The sequence below is a fragment of the Monodon monoceros genome, unplaced genomic scaffold (genome assembly GCF_005190385.1).
Source record: "Monodon monoceros isolate NGI ecotype Baffin Bay Population unplaced genomic scaffold, NGI_Narwhal_1 Super_Scaffold_15, whole genome shotgun sequence".
NCBI classification, from domain to species: Eukaryota; Metazoa; Chordata; class Mammalia; order Artiodactyla; family Monodontidae; genus Monodon; species Monodon monoceros.
In genome coordinates, this window is record NW_021703771.1 from 46,255,646 (window position 1) to 46,273,893 (window position 18,248).

The following is an 18,248-nucleotide window of genomic DNA, read 5'->3' on the forward strand; positions in this document are numbered from 1 at the left end:
TTAAGCAGTCACTCCCCACTCTCTGTCCCCAGCTTCTGGAAACCACCAATCCACATTTTGTCTCTATGGATTTAACTATTCCAGATATTTCATATAAATGGAAGCATTCAATATGTGACCTTTTGTGTCTGCCTTCTTTCACTCGGCATGTTTTCAAGGTTTATGCATATTATAGCATGTATCAGTACTTCTTCACTCCTTTTTAGAGCTGAATAATATATTTAACTATAAAAATTCAGGTATAATATATTCAGCTATATAGTCCACTGTATGTACATACCACAACTTGTTTATCCATTCGCCAGTTGATGAACATTGGGCTATTTCCATCTTTTGCCAATTATGTTCAGTGCTGCTATGAACATATGTGTACATATATTTGTTTGTGGACGTGTGTTCAATTTTTTGGGTATATACCTAGGAGTGGAATTGCTGAGTCATATGATAATTCTATGTTTAACTTTTTAAGGAACCATCAAACTGTCTTCCACAGTGGCTGAACCATTTACATTCCTACCAGCAATAAATGAGAGTTTGTTGATAGAAGTTTTAAATATTGGTTTTGTTTCATGCTTCTTCAGGGACTCCAATTATACTAATATTAATTATTCTTTCCCTATCTTTTATATTTGCAATTTCCTCTCAAATCCTTTCTGTTTTCCCCTTGTATATCCTCTTCCTCTTGCTGTACTTACTGCATTGCCTATTTTTTACACTTCTTCCAAATTAGGATCCATTCTGAAATGATTTTTTTTCCTATTTTTTCCCAAAGTTCTGCAAGTATTTTTTATTTTTATTTATTACTTTATTTCTGAGTTTTCCTATCTCTGAATTATCCTGTTTTATTCATAGGTGAATAACATTGTTAATTTCCTTTATTTTATAATACAGTTTACAGTTTCCAACTGTTTTGCAGCCTTATTTTTCTGATATGCCTTCGTTGTCTGTTGTCACATTATTCTATTAATTTTTACCTTTTCTGATTACAGTACATTTATATGGGGTTTAAATAAAATCCTTTTCTGTTACTCATGTTTAAATGAAATGGGTTTTCATGTCGTACATGTTAGGTAGGAGGAGACTTCCATGGAGGGGTTTGAGGTGAGCAGAGGGAGCTTTCCTAGCTTCAGGCTAGCGGGCTCCCACCCCTGGCCTTAAACTGAACTATTTAAAACAATGGCCTGTCTGTAGCCAGAACTACTGTTTTGCAATCAACCTCCTACGTATGTATTCCTCCCCTATCTTGAATACAAACTCTCCTCACTTCAAACTTCATGTTTCTGCCCTGCTGAATTTGGATTATATTTCTAGCAGTGTTTCTTCAGAATTGGACTGTCTTTCTCAAAAGCAGTTCTGTTAGAAATTTCTGAGATTCTGAAAGTCCACCCCAAGTACTTTCTCGTCTTACTGCTGCTGCTTAGTGTGTCCCCAGGGTTGTTTTGCATTCCCCTGCAACCTGGTGGCAGTTTTGCCAGTTGTTCTTAGATCGTTTGCTCAAGTTTCCCATCCAAAGTGATGTCTTCTCCTTTGGGGCTCTGTTAGTGATTTCTGTGCCTGGGTCCCCTTGCTATTATTTATTTCTTTTGCCCCACAGGTGCTCATCCACATGCACTCTGTGCTGGTCCTGCTACCCTGACCAACCCATGTTCTGGGGTTTGTGAGGATATGCCCTCCTCATTTAGTTTTGCTGCAGAGGCTATCACTGGGTTTTGTGGGGTGTTTTTGTTATGCTAGTTTTTCTGTTTTTACAAAAGATTTTTTAAAATTTAAAACTATCAGTCCACTGTGATCCTTCTCAGACCAGAAATCCTCAGCTCATGTTTTCATTGCAATAGAAAAGCTGTGATATTCTAGTATAGTGCTGCCTAAAAGAAATTCAATATGAACCACATATGTAACTAAAAATTTTCTAGTAGTCACATTTTATTTATTTATTATTTTATTTTGCTTTATTTTTCTGGCTGTGCCGCGCAGCATGCAGGATCTTAGTTTCCCCACCAGGGACTGAACCCATGCCCCCTGCAATGGAAGCATGGAGACTTAACCACTGGACCTCCAGGGAAGTCCCCTAGCAGCCACATTTTAAAAAGTAAAATTAGGGACCTCCCTGGTGGTCCAGTGGTTAAGACTCCACGCTCCCAATGCAGGGGACCTGGGTTCGATCCCTGGTCAGGGAACTAGGTCCTGCATGCCACAACTGAAGATCCCGCGTGCTGCAACTAAGACTTGGCACAGCCAAATAAATAAATAATTATTTTAAAGTGAAATTAAACAGGTAAAATCAAGTTTTATAACATTCTACTTAACCCAACACATCTAAAATATCATATAACATTATATTCAAGCATATAATAATATAAAACAATGATTAAAATATTACATTCTTTTTTTGATACTCAGTCTTCAAACCCATTATGTATATTACACATACAGCACATCTCAATTTGGACCAGTCATATTTCAAACACACAATAGCCACATCAGGCTAGTAGCTGATGTATTGGGCTGGCCCTTTTATTATGAATTTGAAACAGTAACAAATTTCATTAAGATTTAAATGCTAAAATAAATAATAATACTAGTACTTGACTGTTTTTTAAATATAGTAAACATATGCAAGAGATTAAATAAAGTAGAACTTCACTTCTATTGCCTTCCAGAAAAGAATGTTAGTTTAACAGTTTTTACACCTTTCACAAATACTCCTAACCAAAAACCTTAGAAAAGAAAAACAAAAAAACAAAAAACTTACGTGTATGATAAAAATGTATTATAGACATGCATCAATTTAACAAATTGCCCACCAAAAAAATATATATATAAAAATTTAAAATCACCTATTACTAGAATGTTCAGTATTCCCTGAAGACTGTACCTTTAAAGTACAAATGAGCCTGGTCTAGACAGTCCTTCTTAGTCAAAAAAACACCTATTGAGGTTTATTATCTTTGAAATAAAATAATCACAAAAGGAAAATACATATTTGAATAATATGCACTTTTTGAGCAATATGAAGCTTATGCTAAAGTAAACCTACCCAGAAATAGTTTAAAATAAGCCATTTAATCTATAACAACCCTTATCTTTTTTTTCATTACTTTGACTTTCATCCTGTATCTGTCTTACTGTTTCTTTGCAGTGTTGTCTAATATATTCCTCTATTCCTTATATTACCTATAAACTACAAGTAGATCTAAAGGTTTAATTAGATTTACAGTCAGCCCTCCATATCTATGCAATCTGCATCCACAGATTCAACCAACTGTGGATCAAAAATAATCAGAAGAGAAAACTCCAGAAAGTTCCAAAAGGCAAAACTTAATTTGCCTCATGCTGGCAACTATTTACATAGCGTTTACATTGTATTAGGTATTATAAGTTATCTAGAGATGATTTTAAATATACGGGAAGATGTGTGTTGCTTATATGCAAACACTACACCATTTTATAAAGGGGACTTTAGCTTCCATGGATTTTGGCATCTGCAGGGGTATGGGCGGGGAGGCCTAGAACCAATCCCCTGCAAATACTGAGGAACTATGGTACTTAAATGTTTGTGGCAAGAAGTACACTGTGTGTTTCAAGAGGTATATATTGTCTGGTTGTCCCACTATGATTTATGTTTCAAACCAAAAATCTCATGATTTATTAATAACTGAGTAAAACTGGCATTAAGAAAGATGCTAAAGAGGCACAAGTGGTATTCATTAATTAATGTGGCAGACTAATATTCAAATCAGAAATGACTGTATTCTAAAAAGGCAAGGAAAAACAGGGTAGTATGGAGGTTTTTTGAAAGTGGCCTACTAGAAACATGGACTCTTCATTAAGTGAAATAATTTCTCAAGAGGTCGCTCAAATTTTAAAAAATTAAGTAAAAATTCTTTACAAAGCAAGGATGCAGGTATCAAAATTCAAAGCCCAATTTAATTATTTTGGAACAAAACAAGTGTTTCAAGTTTACTCTATACTTCATAATATTTAAATAACTCTTTTCTTGTCTATGATATAAGCATTTTAGCTGCTAAGAAAAGTTAGTTAATGGTAAATTTTATGTGAAGATTAGAAATTTCCATATTTTATTCAATGGCTAACCTCCTAATATCACAGAACTTTATAATCAAAGAGATCTTAGAGAACATAAAAACTATGATTATGACGATTACTATTTAGATAATAAAACCAAGGCCCATCAAAGCTGCTTTTATTTCTAGGGCTACCCAAATGGTCAGTAGCAAAACAGCACTTTGAACCCAATTCTTACTCTCAGGGCAAGGTAGTAAAAGTATTATCAAGCAGTTAGCCATAAGGAAAAATGTGTTTCTATAGCTACGATACCTATGTTTGACTTACTAACAATATTCACAGCTACCATAAAGCAAGCATTTACCTACCAATATGGCAAGCAATCACGTACCATGCGCCATCTGTTAATTCTTATCATCATACTCTCTTTTTTTTAATAGCTAAGGAAACTGGAAATCAGAGTTTAAGCAATTTGCCCAAGATCACACAGCTAGTAAATAACAGACTAAAAACTAGCTTGACCATAAAAAAAGGCTGACCATCTTTCACCTCACTGTCTTACCTTGGGAACACTATAACTAGCAAAGAGTGAAAATTAATAAACAGTTGATTTCAACCTTCAACTCTTAAATTTTCAAGTGATATCCAAAAAAATCTTTTAAAAAGCAAAATCAAAACCAGTTAATCAACCAGTTAACCCAATCTCTTCACTTTCCTATATTTGATCTTGGATTCATTTACAGAAAAAATAAAATAAAATAAAACAAAGCTGACCATCAGGATATTCTTTCCCTAGAACTCATCAAGGACAAAATGACCTCACTCTAGGAGGATCTCTGAGCCTTAAGACCATGGCCTTCATTTAAAGGCCATTAAACAACCAATGGTGAGATTTTCTAAGGTAGTGAGTCTCAAAATGTGGTCCCTGGGGACCTCCCTGGTGGTCCAGTGGGTAAGACTCTGTGCTCCCAATGCAGGGGGCCCCGGTTCGATCCCTGGTCAGGGAACTAGATCCCGCGTGCATGCTGCAACTAAGAGTCCGTATGCCACAACTAAGAGTCCACATGCTGCAACTAAGAAGTCTACATGCCACAACTAAGAAGTCTGTATGCCACAACTAAGAGTCTGCATGCCTCAACTAAGACCCGGCACAGCCTAAGTAAAGTAAATAAATATTTTTTTAAAAACTTAGTTAAAAAAAAAATGTGGTCCCTGGATCTCCAATATCAGCTGGAATGGAGTGGGGAGATATATGAAACTTCAGGGCACATTCTGCAACATAGGAATGAAGTATTCCCAGGAATGAAAAAGACAGAGAGGCAGTGTATTTAAACAAAATTTGAGGATTATCATTACCATTTATTTGTAAATGCAGTCATTACTATTCTATTTCTTCTCTCAAACTCTTTTCCATCAGGATAATTCCTTTCTAATATAATTCTTAACTTCTGGATTCCACTCTGTGGCACCAAAATCTAAGTAATTTTTTATTCAGAGTTTCCTATTATTCTACTCTGTCTAGACCTTAATCCTCCATCCATATAATCTTGTAAAAATACACAACAGGACTTCCCTGGTGGTGCAGTGGTTAAGGGTCCACCTGCCAATGCAGGGGACACGGGTTCGAACCCTGGTTTGGGAAGATCCCACATGCCACAGAGCAGCTAAGCCCGTGTGCCACAATTACTGAGCCCGCGTGCCACAACTACTGAAGCCCACACGCCTAGAGCCCATGCTCCGAAACAAGAGAGGCCACGGCAATGAGAAGCATTGCAAAAGCGCCGCAACGAAGAGTAGCCCCCGCTCGCTGCAACTAGAGAAAGCCCGCGCATAGCAACAAAGACCCAACACAGCCAAAATTAAATAAATAAAATATAAATAAATTTATAAAAAAAAAACTACACAACAGCTGCACTTTTTCTTTATAAACGAAGGCTAGTTTTTATTTAACTGTCTAATAGATAAAAATGCCAACTACTTTACCTTAAGCACCCCTCAAAAACCTCTTGTTCTGGGGAGGATTAAACTAAGACAAGACATTAGCAAACATCAAACAGCAGGGAACTTTGATCTAGCTCACTCATTGGTTTTGGCATTTCATATAGCTCTTTTGATAACATTTTAGAAGATGTAAGAACCTAAATTAAAAATCTGGTAAAACATCTTTATTTTGCACATGAAGAACTGAGGCCCAAAGAGATTAGGTGAGTTGTCCTAAATTACAAATTGCATGGGATTAAAACTCAGACCTCCTGACATCCTTTATAATTCTGGCAGTAATACGAAAAATGGAAAGGAAGGTGTCCATGAGTTCCGAATGAGATCACATTCCCAAATCTCAGAACTAGACAGGGCTCTAAGCAAGAGACTACTCTGAACATCACCCACCTAGCCAGCACACTTCACACACTGCATGCACACACACACACACACTGGAACTCATGTGCACACACAGACACACGTGTAGGCATGCACAGGCATGCACACAAAAGCACACATACTCCAAGTTGTATTCTCTGTAAGAATTACAAAGAAAATAGTTGACTTCAAATAGCAGTTTAACTGTTATGAACCATAGCATTGAAAGCTGCTGATAAAGATGTAAATATTATCTCATGTTTACCTACAAATTGCTTCCACACCTTTTGTTTTAAAATAGTGTACAGGGCTTCCCTGGTGGCGCAGTGGTTGAGAATCTGCCTGCTAATGCAGGGGACATGGGTTCGAGCCCTGGTCTGGGAGGATCCCACACGCCACAGAGCAACTAGGCCCGTGAGCCACAACTACTGAGCCTGTGTGTCTGGAGACTGTGCTCCGCAACAAGAGAGCCCACGACAGTGAGAGGCCCGCACACTGCGATGAAGAGTGGCCCCCACTTGCCACAACTAGAGAAAGCCCTCGCACAGAAATGAAGACGCAACATAGCAAAAATAAATAAATAAACTCCTATCCCCAACATCTTCTAAAAATAAATTAAATAGTGTACAAAAGGTAATCACATCATTAAAAAGAAACAATTATGCTTTTAAATGTCTGTATGTTTTTAATATTTGCAAATGCAGTTTAGGATGAAAAGTACAGATTGGAATTTAATTGCTAGCAATTATACCATTTAATGTCAATATCTAAAATTTATCATCTACACCCACCTACTTACCAAAAGGCTTTAAAGCTCGTAAGAGCAATAAAACAAATGTAAAAAATAAAAATCATACAGAGATGGCAAGATATGACTGTAAAACAAAAAAAGACATCTTATTACTGTTGAGTATTAAATACTGAGTCTCCTATTAATAGGAGAACCTTTACAGATTATAGAATTCTCCTTGCCTCATTTAAAGAAGCAACGCCATTTTATCTGGTGAGACTGTCTTTTTTTTCTTCGATCGAAACTTTTAAAAGAATCTATTATAGAGATTCTTATATAAAAGATCCTAAGCTATTTATTTATACCTGACAGACAGCAGAACCATTCTTCAAGGTGATAATGTAACTAATGAAAGCATTTTGATCCATTCTCTTTCTTTTCTTCTACTTCTTCAAAATAGCTGAACAAAGTCTTAGAGCTCATTTAATTTAACCAACTCCTTTATAAAGAATCTTCCTCAGGCTTCCCTGGTGGCAGTGGTTGAGGGTCCGCCTGCCGATGCAGGGGACACGGGTTCGTGCCCCGGTCCGGGAAGATCCCACATGCCGCGGAGCGGCTGGGCCCGTGAGCCATGGCCGCTGAGCCTGCGCGTCCGGAGCCTGTGCTCCGCAACAGGAGAGGCCACAACAGTGAGAGGCCCACGTACCGCAAAAAAAAAAAAAAAAAGAATCTTCCTCTATTTTATCTTTTCTTCCTGTGCCCAGGATGGTTAGTGCTGTCCTACTATTGAAGATCACAAAAAGCCAATGAGTCTGTTCTAAAGCAAAGACTGTGACCAAGCAGAAAATATATTCAAAGGTCAAAGATAAAAATCTCTGTCATCCCTCAAGATAAGAAATAATATTCTTTTTTATTACATGTCAGCTCTTGAAACAGTCTGTTCATTTGGCTTATGAAAGTTCTGTGAGAAAACTCCACCTATTTGTTCCAATTTCCAATCCGAGCATAAAGACCGCAAACTTCATCTGTCATTATTTCTCCCCGAAGTGTTCTACAGTTCAAGACAAGCAAACATATTTTTAGTTTTAGTCTCCCACAACATCACACATTCATTCAACATGTATTTATTAAGCACCAATATATGCCAAGCAGTGGGCTGGGTTCTAGGGATACTCTGGTAGACAAAACAAATGTGGATCCTGCCCTGCAGAGCTTCAGTGGCCTTGTGCAGGAGGCAGCTCATAAAGAAAATGAATGGCATATATAATAATAGTATTAACCATGTGCCAGGCACTGTTTTGAACATATTCATGTTTTAATTGTCCTAATCCTCAAAGATACTTTTTGTACTGAGAAGGAAAGTGAAGCACAGAGGTTAGGTAACTTGCCCGAGGTCATAGCAAAGCCAGTAGTAATATACATAACTACAAACCATAATAAGCTACAGGAAAGAAGCAAAGAGAATCAGAATTAGTGGGGTGGGAGTGTATGGCTATCCTTCTGGGAAGTGTTTCAGTTATTATCAGAGCAGCAGTTCTCACAGGTCTATGGGACCATTTCAGGGCATCCACAAGGTCAAAACTATTTTCATAATAAAAAAATATTAATTGCCTTTTTCATTGTGTTGACATTGTACTGAAGGTACAAAAGCAATTATGAATAGAATGCTTACAACACAAGTCAATGCAGTGGCACCAAACTACAGTAGTCACTGTACTCTTCACTCTTATGCACTCGCAGTCAAAACAAAGACAAAAAACAAGGACTTCCCTGGTGGCACTGTGGTTAAGAATCTGCCTGCCAATGCAGGGGTCATGTGTTTGAGCCCTGGTCCGGGAAGATCCCACATGCCGTGGAGCAACTAAGCCCTTGCACCACAGCTACTGAGCCTGCACTCTAGAGCCCATGCGCCACAACTACTGAGCCCACGTGCTGCAACGACTGAAGCACGCACCTAGGGCCCGTGCTCCACAGGAAAGAGAAGCCACCTCATTGAGAAGCCCGCCCACTGCAACGAAGAGTAGCCCCCGCTCACCGCAACTAGAGAAAGCCCAAGCACAGCACTGAAGACCCAACACAGCCAAAAATAAATAAATTTATAAAAAACAAAAACAAAACCCAAAAATTCACTTAAGAATGTCCTTGATAAAGCAGTAAAATTATTAATTTCTAAAAATCTCAACCTTGAGTAAGTCTTTTTAATATTCTGTGTGATGAAATGGGAAGCATACATAAAGCATACCTGCTGCATATCAAACTATGTTGTCTCAAGGAAAAGCACTTATGCAACTGCTTGAGATGCAAAACTGAACATTTTTTTCTTGGAACACCATATTTATTTGAAAGAAGAACAAACTGTGGTTATTAAGATTAATATATTTGGCAGACATGTTCTTGAGAATAAAGTGAATCTGTTATTTCAAGGAAAACAACTGACAGCATTTGTTGGCAATGATAAGAACTTATACTTTCAAAGTGAAAATTAGAATTTTGGAAAATTGGAATCCATCACCATAAGCTTGACAGCTTCTTAATACTTACAGATTTTTCTCATGAGACTGCAGATATTAACAAATGTGATTTTTTGATATTGTATAATGAGATGTGTCCACATTTGGAAGATCTGGATAACTCAGCAAACCAATATTTTCAAAATGACCAATGCACAATGTTAAAATCATGCCTTGGTAAAAGATCCATTCAAAGGCTACAAAGATAGACCAATGTATTTTAATGTAACGGTGTATGAAAAGTTTATTGATAGGGTTTCAGACTCCACATTGTAAATAACCTTTAAGAAACTACCTTTTACTATCAAAGAAGAATATCCACAATTATCTGAAATGGCTACTAAAATACTCCTCCCTGATTGAGCTACTACTCTGTGAGGTCAAATTTTCTTCCTATAACCAAAACCACAAACCATAACTGTTTGAAAGCAGATGCGAGAGTCCAGCTATCTTCTATTAAACCAGATATATATTTTTTAATTTTAATATAAAATAATACTACTCATAATTTTTTGGAAAATGTAGTTATTTTTTCATTAATAATGATATTAACATGTAATGGGTTTATTGGGTTTATTTATGGGTTTATTTATGGGTTTTTTGTTGCTTTTTTTTTTTTTTTTTTGCAGTACGCGGGCCTCTCACTGTTGTGGCCTCTCCCGTTGCGGAGCACAGGCTCTGGACACGCAGGCTCAGCGGCCATGGCTCACGCTCCGCGGCACGTGGGATTTTCCTGGACCGGGGCACAAACCCGTGCCCCCTGCATCGGCAGGCGGATCCTCAACCACTGCACCACCAGGGAAGCCCTACTGTTGCTATTTTTAACTGATGTAATATTTACAGTTTTCTCAGTTGTAATTTCTAACACAGTAAATACCAGTAGATACAACCCATATTTAGGAAAAAAAAAAAAAAGCTCTTTGGGGACCTTATAATTTGTAGAATGTAAAGGGGTCCTAAGACCAAAAAGTTTAAGAATTATTGTCTTAGAGTTTCTGAAAGGAGACCCATGTGGCCTGGGCCATACAGAATAAGAGGAAAGAATGATAAGATACGTCACTGGAGGGCTATCCAGAGGTCAGATCACACAGAGCTTATCGGTGATAAGGAGCCTGAATTTATTCAAAGTACAACTGAGGAATTTAAAGCAGAATGACATGATTAAGTTTATGTTTTAAAAATGGCAGCTGGACTTCCCTGCTGGCGCAGTGGTTAAGAATCCTCCTGCCAATGCAGGGGACACAGGTTCGAGCCCTGGTCCGGGAAGATCCCACATGCTGCAGAGCAACTAAGCCCGTGTGCCACAACTACTGAGCCTGCGCTCTAGAGCCCATGAGCCACAACTACTAAGCCCACGTGCTGCAACTACTGAAGCCGTGCTCTGCAACGAGAAGCCACAGCAATGAGAAGCCCGCGTGCCGCAACAAAGAGTAGCCCCCACTCACAGCAACTAGAGAAAAGCCCATGTACAGCAAGACCCAACACAGCCAAAAAGAAAAGGCAGCTGTGTGTAACATGGGAGACAACGTGACTGAACTAGAGTTGGGGGATTTGAAATGGAGACAAGTAGATAAGTCTATGATGTATTTTTAAAAGTTAAAGTACTTTAAACCTCAAAATGAAGTTCCAAACAAGATAAACTGTTTTCTGTTTTCATTTTAAAGAATTCAGCTGCTCTATAATTAAACTCGAGGTGGGATGAGGAGACTCAACCTACCAAATATACTAGAAATGTCAAAAGTACACTAAATCCACACTCAATACTCTAATGTAATGATGTTATTTTTAGTCAGTTTCAAATTTTTCTTAAAATGGAATACCATGAAATATTAGCTAACAAATCATATCTTCCTGATTGATTCAGTCTTCCACTAATATGGTGGGCCCTATGTTAGACACAATAGATAGTAGAGTCAACAAGACAGACACCATCCCAGCTCTCATGAAACTTGTATTACAGAATGATTACTGATAAACTTTGAAGACTCATGGCAGAATGAGGCAACTAAAGTTGTTTCAAATAATTTATTCTTTCAAATAAACATTTATTGAATATACACAGTGTGCCAGGATCTGGAGACAAAATGATGAATAAGACATGGATTCTGCCCTTGAGGATTTTACTGTCTAGTAGAAACAGATAAAAAATACATTTCCAATTATGATGTAAAGTGTTGTAAACACTAGTGTACAGGCATGTGTGATGTACCAATTCAAAAAGAAACAAAGGGAGTCAGAAAGGAGAAGTTTACCTGAATGCTGAACGGAGAAAAGCTAATACATGGAGTAGGGAAAGGGAAAGGTCTGAGATGTGAAAACCCCTAGCAAGTGAGATAAGAATGTAAGTGGGTCAAAAAGGTTGGTGTTTAATGTGTGAGTTCCAAATTTCCAAAAATTGGCCCCTTTTTAAAAGGGGCCAAACACCAATTCTGTAATCCACATATAAATCAACTTGATATCATGGAGAAAAAAACTACCAACCAATTCTTAGAAACCAAAATGGGTTCACAAACGGATAATGCTACCACCAAGTCAGCTTTCACAAGCATTTGACAGTTCAGATTATTTCAGCTATGACAAAGTCTTGGCCTTCAAAGAGCTTACCTTCTAGAGGTAGAGAAATGTGGCAACCACAAGTTATAGTACAATGTATAATAACAAATCTCGTAACAGCCCAAGCAAGTTCAAGGTGTTAAGACAGCCTCTGCCTATAGAGAGCAGAGAGGAGTTGGGTGGGGAAAGCCTTCACAGAAATGGTGATGTAAGTGGTGTGTTGAAAGATGAGTGGGTGTTTGACACTGTAGACAAAGGGGACAGAGAAGGTATTATACACAAAAGCCTGTGCCAAAGTAGAGATGCCATGAAAGAGCAGGCCTATTTAGAGAAATGCAAATAAACCAGTTTTATTTGAGGCAAAAGCAGCTAAGAGGGGGTGACAAGAGATGAGGACAGACAGACTGGACACTGATCAACACGCTGCAGAGTTTGAATCTTAGCCAGTAAGTAATAGGGAGGTATACAAAGAAGAGTGACGTAGTCAGACTTGCCTTTTGATATGAACCATTAATATGAATCACTTTAGAATGATTTTGGCAATGAGAGGATGATGTGGAGGGGGTAAGAAGCAATTAGGAAACTATGTTAGGAATATGCAAAAAAGGGATACGGACCTTAACCATGCACAACCTCCTAAACTCAACCCATTATCTTTCCTGCCAGACCCACTCCTTCTCCTGGATTCCTTACTTAAGTGAATGGTATAAGTCTCCTAGGGTTGTCATAACAAATTACCACAAACTTGGTGGCTTAAAAGAACAAAAATTTACTCTCTCACAGTTCAGGATGCAGGAGCCCCAAATCAAGGCACTGGCAGGGTTGGTGCCTTCTGGAGACCCTGAAAGAGAACTGTCCCATGCCTGTCTCCTAATACTGTGGTTGCCAGCAATCCTTGGCATTTCTTGGCTTGTAGACAAGTCACTCCAATCTCTTATTCCATCCTCACATAGCCTTCTTCTCTGTGTCCCTGTGTATCCTCGGAGGATAGTCTCACTGGATTTAGGACCCACTGTAATCTGCTTTGACCTCATCTCCATCCTTATATTAATTACATTTGTAAAGGCCCTATTTCCAAATAAGGTCACATTCTGAGGTTCTGTGTAGACACGAATTTGGGCGGGGGAGCACTATTCAAGCCACTGTAGGTATCAACCAATATATTTCGCAAACAGAAATATGGCATCATCCTTAACCATTCCTCTTCCTTTGCATCTAGATAATTATCAAATACTATTTCTACTCCTTTAAAGATTATCTCCTTTTCTTCATCCCCAATACCATTTTCATTTCAATAACACTCTTGTCTATATAGCAAACTCCTTGCTACAGCACTGGTTGAACTCAATTATTACTCTCATTACTGTGCCTGTATTGCCAGAGAAAGTCATACGACAGGGTAGACTGGTTTTACCATGAATTTATGATAACTCCAAATTAGTCCCCAGCATTGTCTGGCAGTCCTTCTATTTCTCTGGCCAACTTGCTCTCCCACTCTTCCATTACTATTTCAAATCTTTTTCACTCTCCTCAAGCTCTTACTTTCACCCACTTTCAGCAGTTGTCCCAGGCTTCTATTCTACAGAGAATAAAGAAGCCGTCACACAAAACACTCCCGCTTCTGTGCTTATCATCTCTCCTTTCCCTTTAAGTATAATAGCTGTCCTTTCAATATAAAGCCATTCTCTCTACATGTATTTTGGATTTCATCTTCACTCAGAAATCTTACTAATTATCCTCTCCTTCTCTAGAGTATTCAGATTTTCCCTCAGCTAGATGCTTCTCATTGGCTTGTAAACATGTTTATTTTTCCATTAAAAAAAAAAAGAAAACAATACCTCCCTTGAACTCCCCCTCCCCCTCCCGGCTATCCAGCCACACTCAACTATTTTTGCTTGCTTTTTTTCTCTCCACCTCCTCCTTCCCCAGCCAGACATAAATGTGTTTTTGGAGAGCTTGGTTTCTCTAGTTCTGTAGTCTTGGGCCCCTTACTTAATCCCTATAAAATGGGAATAACAATACTAAACCTACCCCACAGGACTATTTTGAGAATTGGGTGAATCGATATATATAAAAGACCTAGCACAGAGCCTGGCCCATAGTAACTGATCAACAGTTAGCAATATAGTATTGCTAGCAATATATAATATCCATCCATTTATCCAGCCAACTGACACCTTGGAGTCATCCTGAATTCCCTCATCCCTCTGTTCCAACCCATCCCTAGATTTTATTTTTACTTCTCAAATCTCTCTTGTTCTGAACACTTTCCTCCACCTCTGCTATCCTACTCCCATCATCTCACATGGATCAGAATTAAGAGCCCCCTAAATGGTTTTCTGCATTTATTCTTGTTATTTCCCCAAATTCTCTCCTTATCATAGCCAAAGTAAACTATTCTAATCTCCTATCTGAGGTTACCACCTAATTTAAAACATTTCCCATTGTTATGATAAAGCCCTCAAATCTACTACATGGTCTAGAAAATCACGTAGATATTGTCCCTACCTACCTGTTCAAACTTATTTTGCATATCACTTCTTTTGCCCTATGCTCTTATAACACATACCAACTCTCAGTTCTTCAAATGCATTAGCACTCGCCCATCACAGGTGCCTTCTACATCCGGTTCCCTCTACCAGAATGTTGAACGATACTCCTATTTCTCTTGGCCTAATTAATTCCTACTCATCCTTTATGTCTCAACTCAACAGTCACTTCCTCAAAGAAGCCTTTCTTGATGCCCCAGAATAGGTTCTCATTACTCTATGTACCTCAAAGTTGGAATTTCACATTTATATGATAATTATTTCAACAAATTCCAATAAAATCCAAGTTCCATAACAGTGATGATTATGTCCGTTTTTGCTTTCCATTGTATCCCAAGTGTCCAACACATAATTAGCACTCAATAAATATATACTGGAGCAATATTAAACTTCAAAGTTCAATGCTGCAAAACAGCCTCATCGCTTGTTTAAAAACAGAATAGCTTAACTATACTAGTCTAGAATGCTACCCAGTTCATCCAAGTATGGAACATGGCACTAGAAACTAAATATGAATAGCCTTGGTATAAGTAAGTAAGTAGAAGGGCAAAGGGAAATCAATGTAGTAATTATTGAAAAAGAGCAAGGATGGGGATTTCCCCGGCGGTTCAGTGGTCAGGATTAGGAAGGAGCTCTTACTGCCAGGGGCCCAGGTTTGATCGATCCCTAGTCGGGGAACTAATATCCCACAAACCGAGTGGCCAAGAAAAAAAAAAAAAAGAAGAGCAAGGATGGACAGGTGAGAATGAGGGCAGATTATTGGGGGGGGGAATACTATTTTTGAAACCTACCATTTTATGGCACTGAAACGGTTCAATGAGTGGTTAACAGCCAATGTTAAACAAATTGCAATAAAACTGATACACTAAAAAAAAAAAATCAGAATAGCTTTAAAGTAGTAAAAGGGTAGTATATCATTAGTTCATTTTCAATGTGGCTCTAGATGGCTGTGAACAGTAAATCACTTTAAAAAAAGATACTTATTCAGCAATTGCTGAGGGAAAGGAGGACATGACAGAAGATATATTGTTTTGCTGTTATTTTAAAGAAGGGGTGAACAGGCAGAAAACCGTACTTCAAGGCAGAGAGGTGAGTTTTTCTAAAGCACTGGTTCTCATCTTTTGTTCTACTCCAACACACCTACTACTGCTACTATTACTATTCCTACTACTACTATCCCAATCAGTACCTGTGACTCCAGCACAGCTGTCACCAAGTGGCTCACCATAGCAGGGATTCTCAAGCAGGTGGGAAGTATAAAAGAGATGTGAGTAATTTGAAATGCACTACCTCAAAATATTCTGAATTCTCTGCCCTCCCCTTCCCCTTATAGATATCCCTCTCCCCAAATATAATTTATGGAAAAAAGCAGTCACATAGATGTCACTTATATTTAATTTTTTAATGTAACCTCTGACTTTTTTTGTAGCAAAATTGTTTTCCTAACTACTATATTAATATTAAATTAACTACCTGAAGACAATGAGCAGAAGAAGGGCAATCTGGAAGGATACTCAAGACCAATTTAAATATATCATAAGTTACTCATACTGGAGGTACCCCTCTTAATTATAAAAATATTTTATTATGGCAATATGGTTTAAGGTATTAATCTCTAAAACCACCGAACTTTGGTGCACATCTGCTATATCAAACTGTAAGTGACCTCAAATATTATGTCTTAATGCCCATATCCTTAAAACAATAGAACTAATTCAATTCACTTACTAAGAAATAAAACAGGGCAAGAAAGTATGGAAATCTTTTCTAAAATTTCAAGATCTCAAAAGATTGCTAACAGTACACGGGGCAACCTCTGAAATTCTGCAGATGATACAATGGCAGATCTACTTTGAAAAGCACTACTGACAATGAACCTCTCTCCTCAGCAATACACAACAGATTCCATGAAAACTGTAGAAACTGCTAAATATAGAAAGAATAACCCCACAGACAGAGAAGTCAACTGTAACTGAAAAAACACACCAACAATCCCCATTTCCTAAGATCTTTAAATCAAAGGCTTCAAGCATGTTGAAAAAACATGCTCACATTGTGATAGGCTAGCATTTCTTATTTTGAGAAATAATGTCACCTTCTAAGCCAGGACATGGAATCAGAATATGTAATTATAATTTCTAAAAAAGAACATGCATAATTTATTATAGCTCTGAGTACTCATTTAAAATATTTAAAGATGAAAAAAACTGAGCATCACCTCCTGCTCATAGAACATAATTTTCTCCAAAATCAGGTTTTATATCTGACATCCAAATAGCACTTTAAAGTTTCCTTAAGTTATTTAAAAAATGAATTAGATCTTGTTTCACTTTTTAAAATCTGTTTATCTCAGTAAATACTCTCAGTTGTAGAGTAGCAAAAACTACTCTTGCTCTGTTATTTAAAGCTGAAGTACTATTTCTAAAGACCAACAAATGCAATTTCACTACATGAATAAATAACCATCTTCTAGAAACTACCACTAAAGCAAGAATTCAATACCTAGATTAAGAAGTGATTAGCCTCATATCAACACTTCCAACCTTTTCAGAAAGGATGAAAGAAATTAACAGTCCTTTCAGTGAACAAGAGTCACAAAATCTCCCATATGCAATTCTATGCTAATCAAAGCTAAATTATACCACCTTTTTCACGACTGACAGGAAAAAGAAAGAATGCTAACCACTAAGCAAGGAGAGGATGCATTTCTGATATTCATATTAATTTGGATCCAATGGGCATTCTCAATCACCACAACTGATAGTAACGATGATTTCTCACAAAATCTAATGTTCAAAGAGCTGTGCACATCATTTATTATCCTATTTTTACCTACTTTAAAATGAAAGACCCATTCTCTTATTTAAATTATCTAGTTAGAAAATGATCTTTATGTAATAATGGTAATCTATTATGCTTTCTAAATATTGTAAAAATTTAATTTTCTGCAAAAATGGTAGGTTTGGGGGGTTCTTTTGGAAGCACCACCACTGCACTCACACCCACAACCAAGATTAGAGACTAAAGCAAATGATCATCCTTCACACACTCTCAAAAATAAAACCAGACTTTGGGAAAGATAGTAAAGTACAGACAAAACCTCAATGTTAGAAGTCAGCTGAATAATTGTAGGGCGCTCTGGAGGGATGTGCCTGTAACTTAAGGACAAACTAACTGTAAACTGAAATAGACATTGATACCGTCTTGCTTATCCCACTAACTTTTCTTAAGAGCTCTGATCAAATTCCCCTAAATAGTTCGTGCAGTCAAGGTACAGTACGTCTGTGTGCAACAACAGAAACTGACCTGAAATAGTTAAAAATAATCAGGACTGTGTCTGTCTGGTGATATACAAACCTAGTTTATCAATGTGAAAGTAGATCTAAAAACTCAAATGTTACAAGGTGAGCTAAAGTATTCTTATGACAGAATCTCTGAGCTTCAGTTAAGTCTGAGATCTGTTAACGTAACAGGCACAAGTAGGCTAGAGTAATTAGTTCCTGCTTCCTCTTCATAGAGATA

General features: G+C 37.6%; 1 protein-coding gene across 2 annotated transcripts in view; it reads right to left on the bottom strand.

Annotated features, from left to right (window-relative positions):
* The window catches only part of GOPC (golgi associated PDZ and coiled-coil motif containing), a 39,576-nt gene that overhangs the window by 20,564 nt on the left and 764 nt on the right, over window positions 1-18,248 (bottom strand). The gene's annotated exons all lie outside the window — the stretch shown is intronic.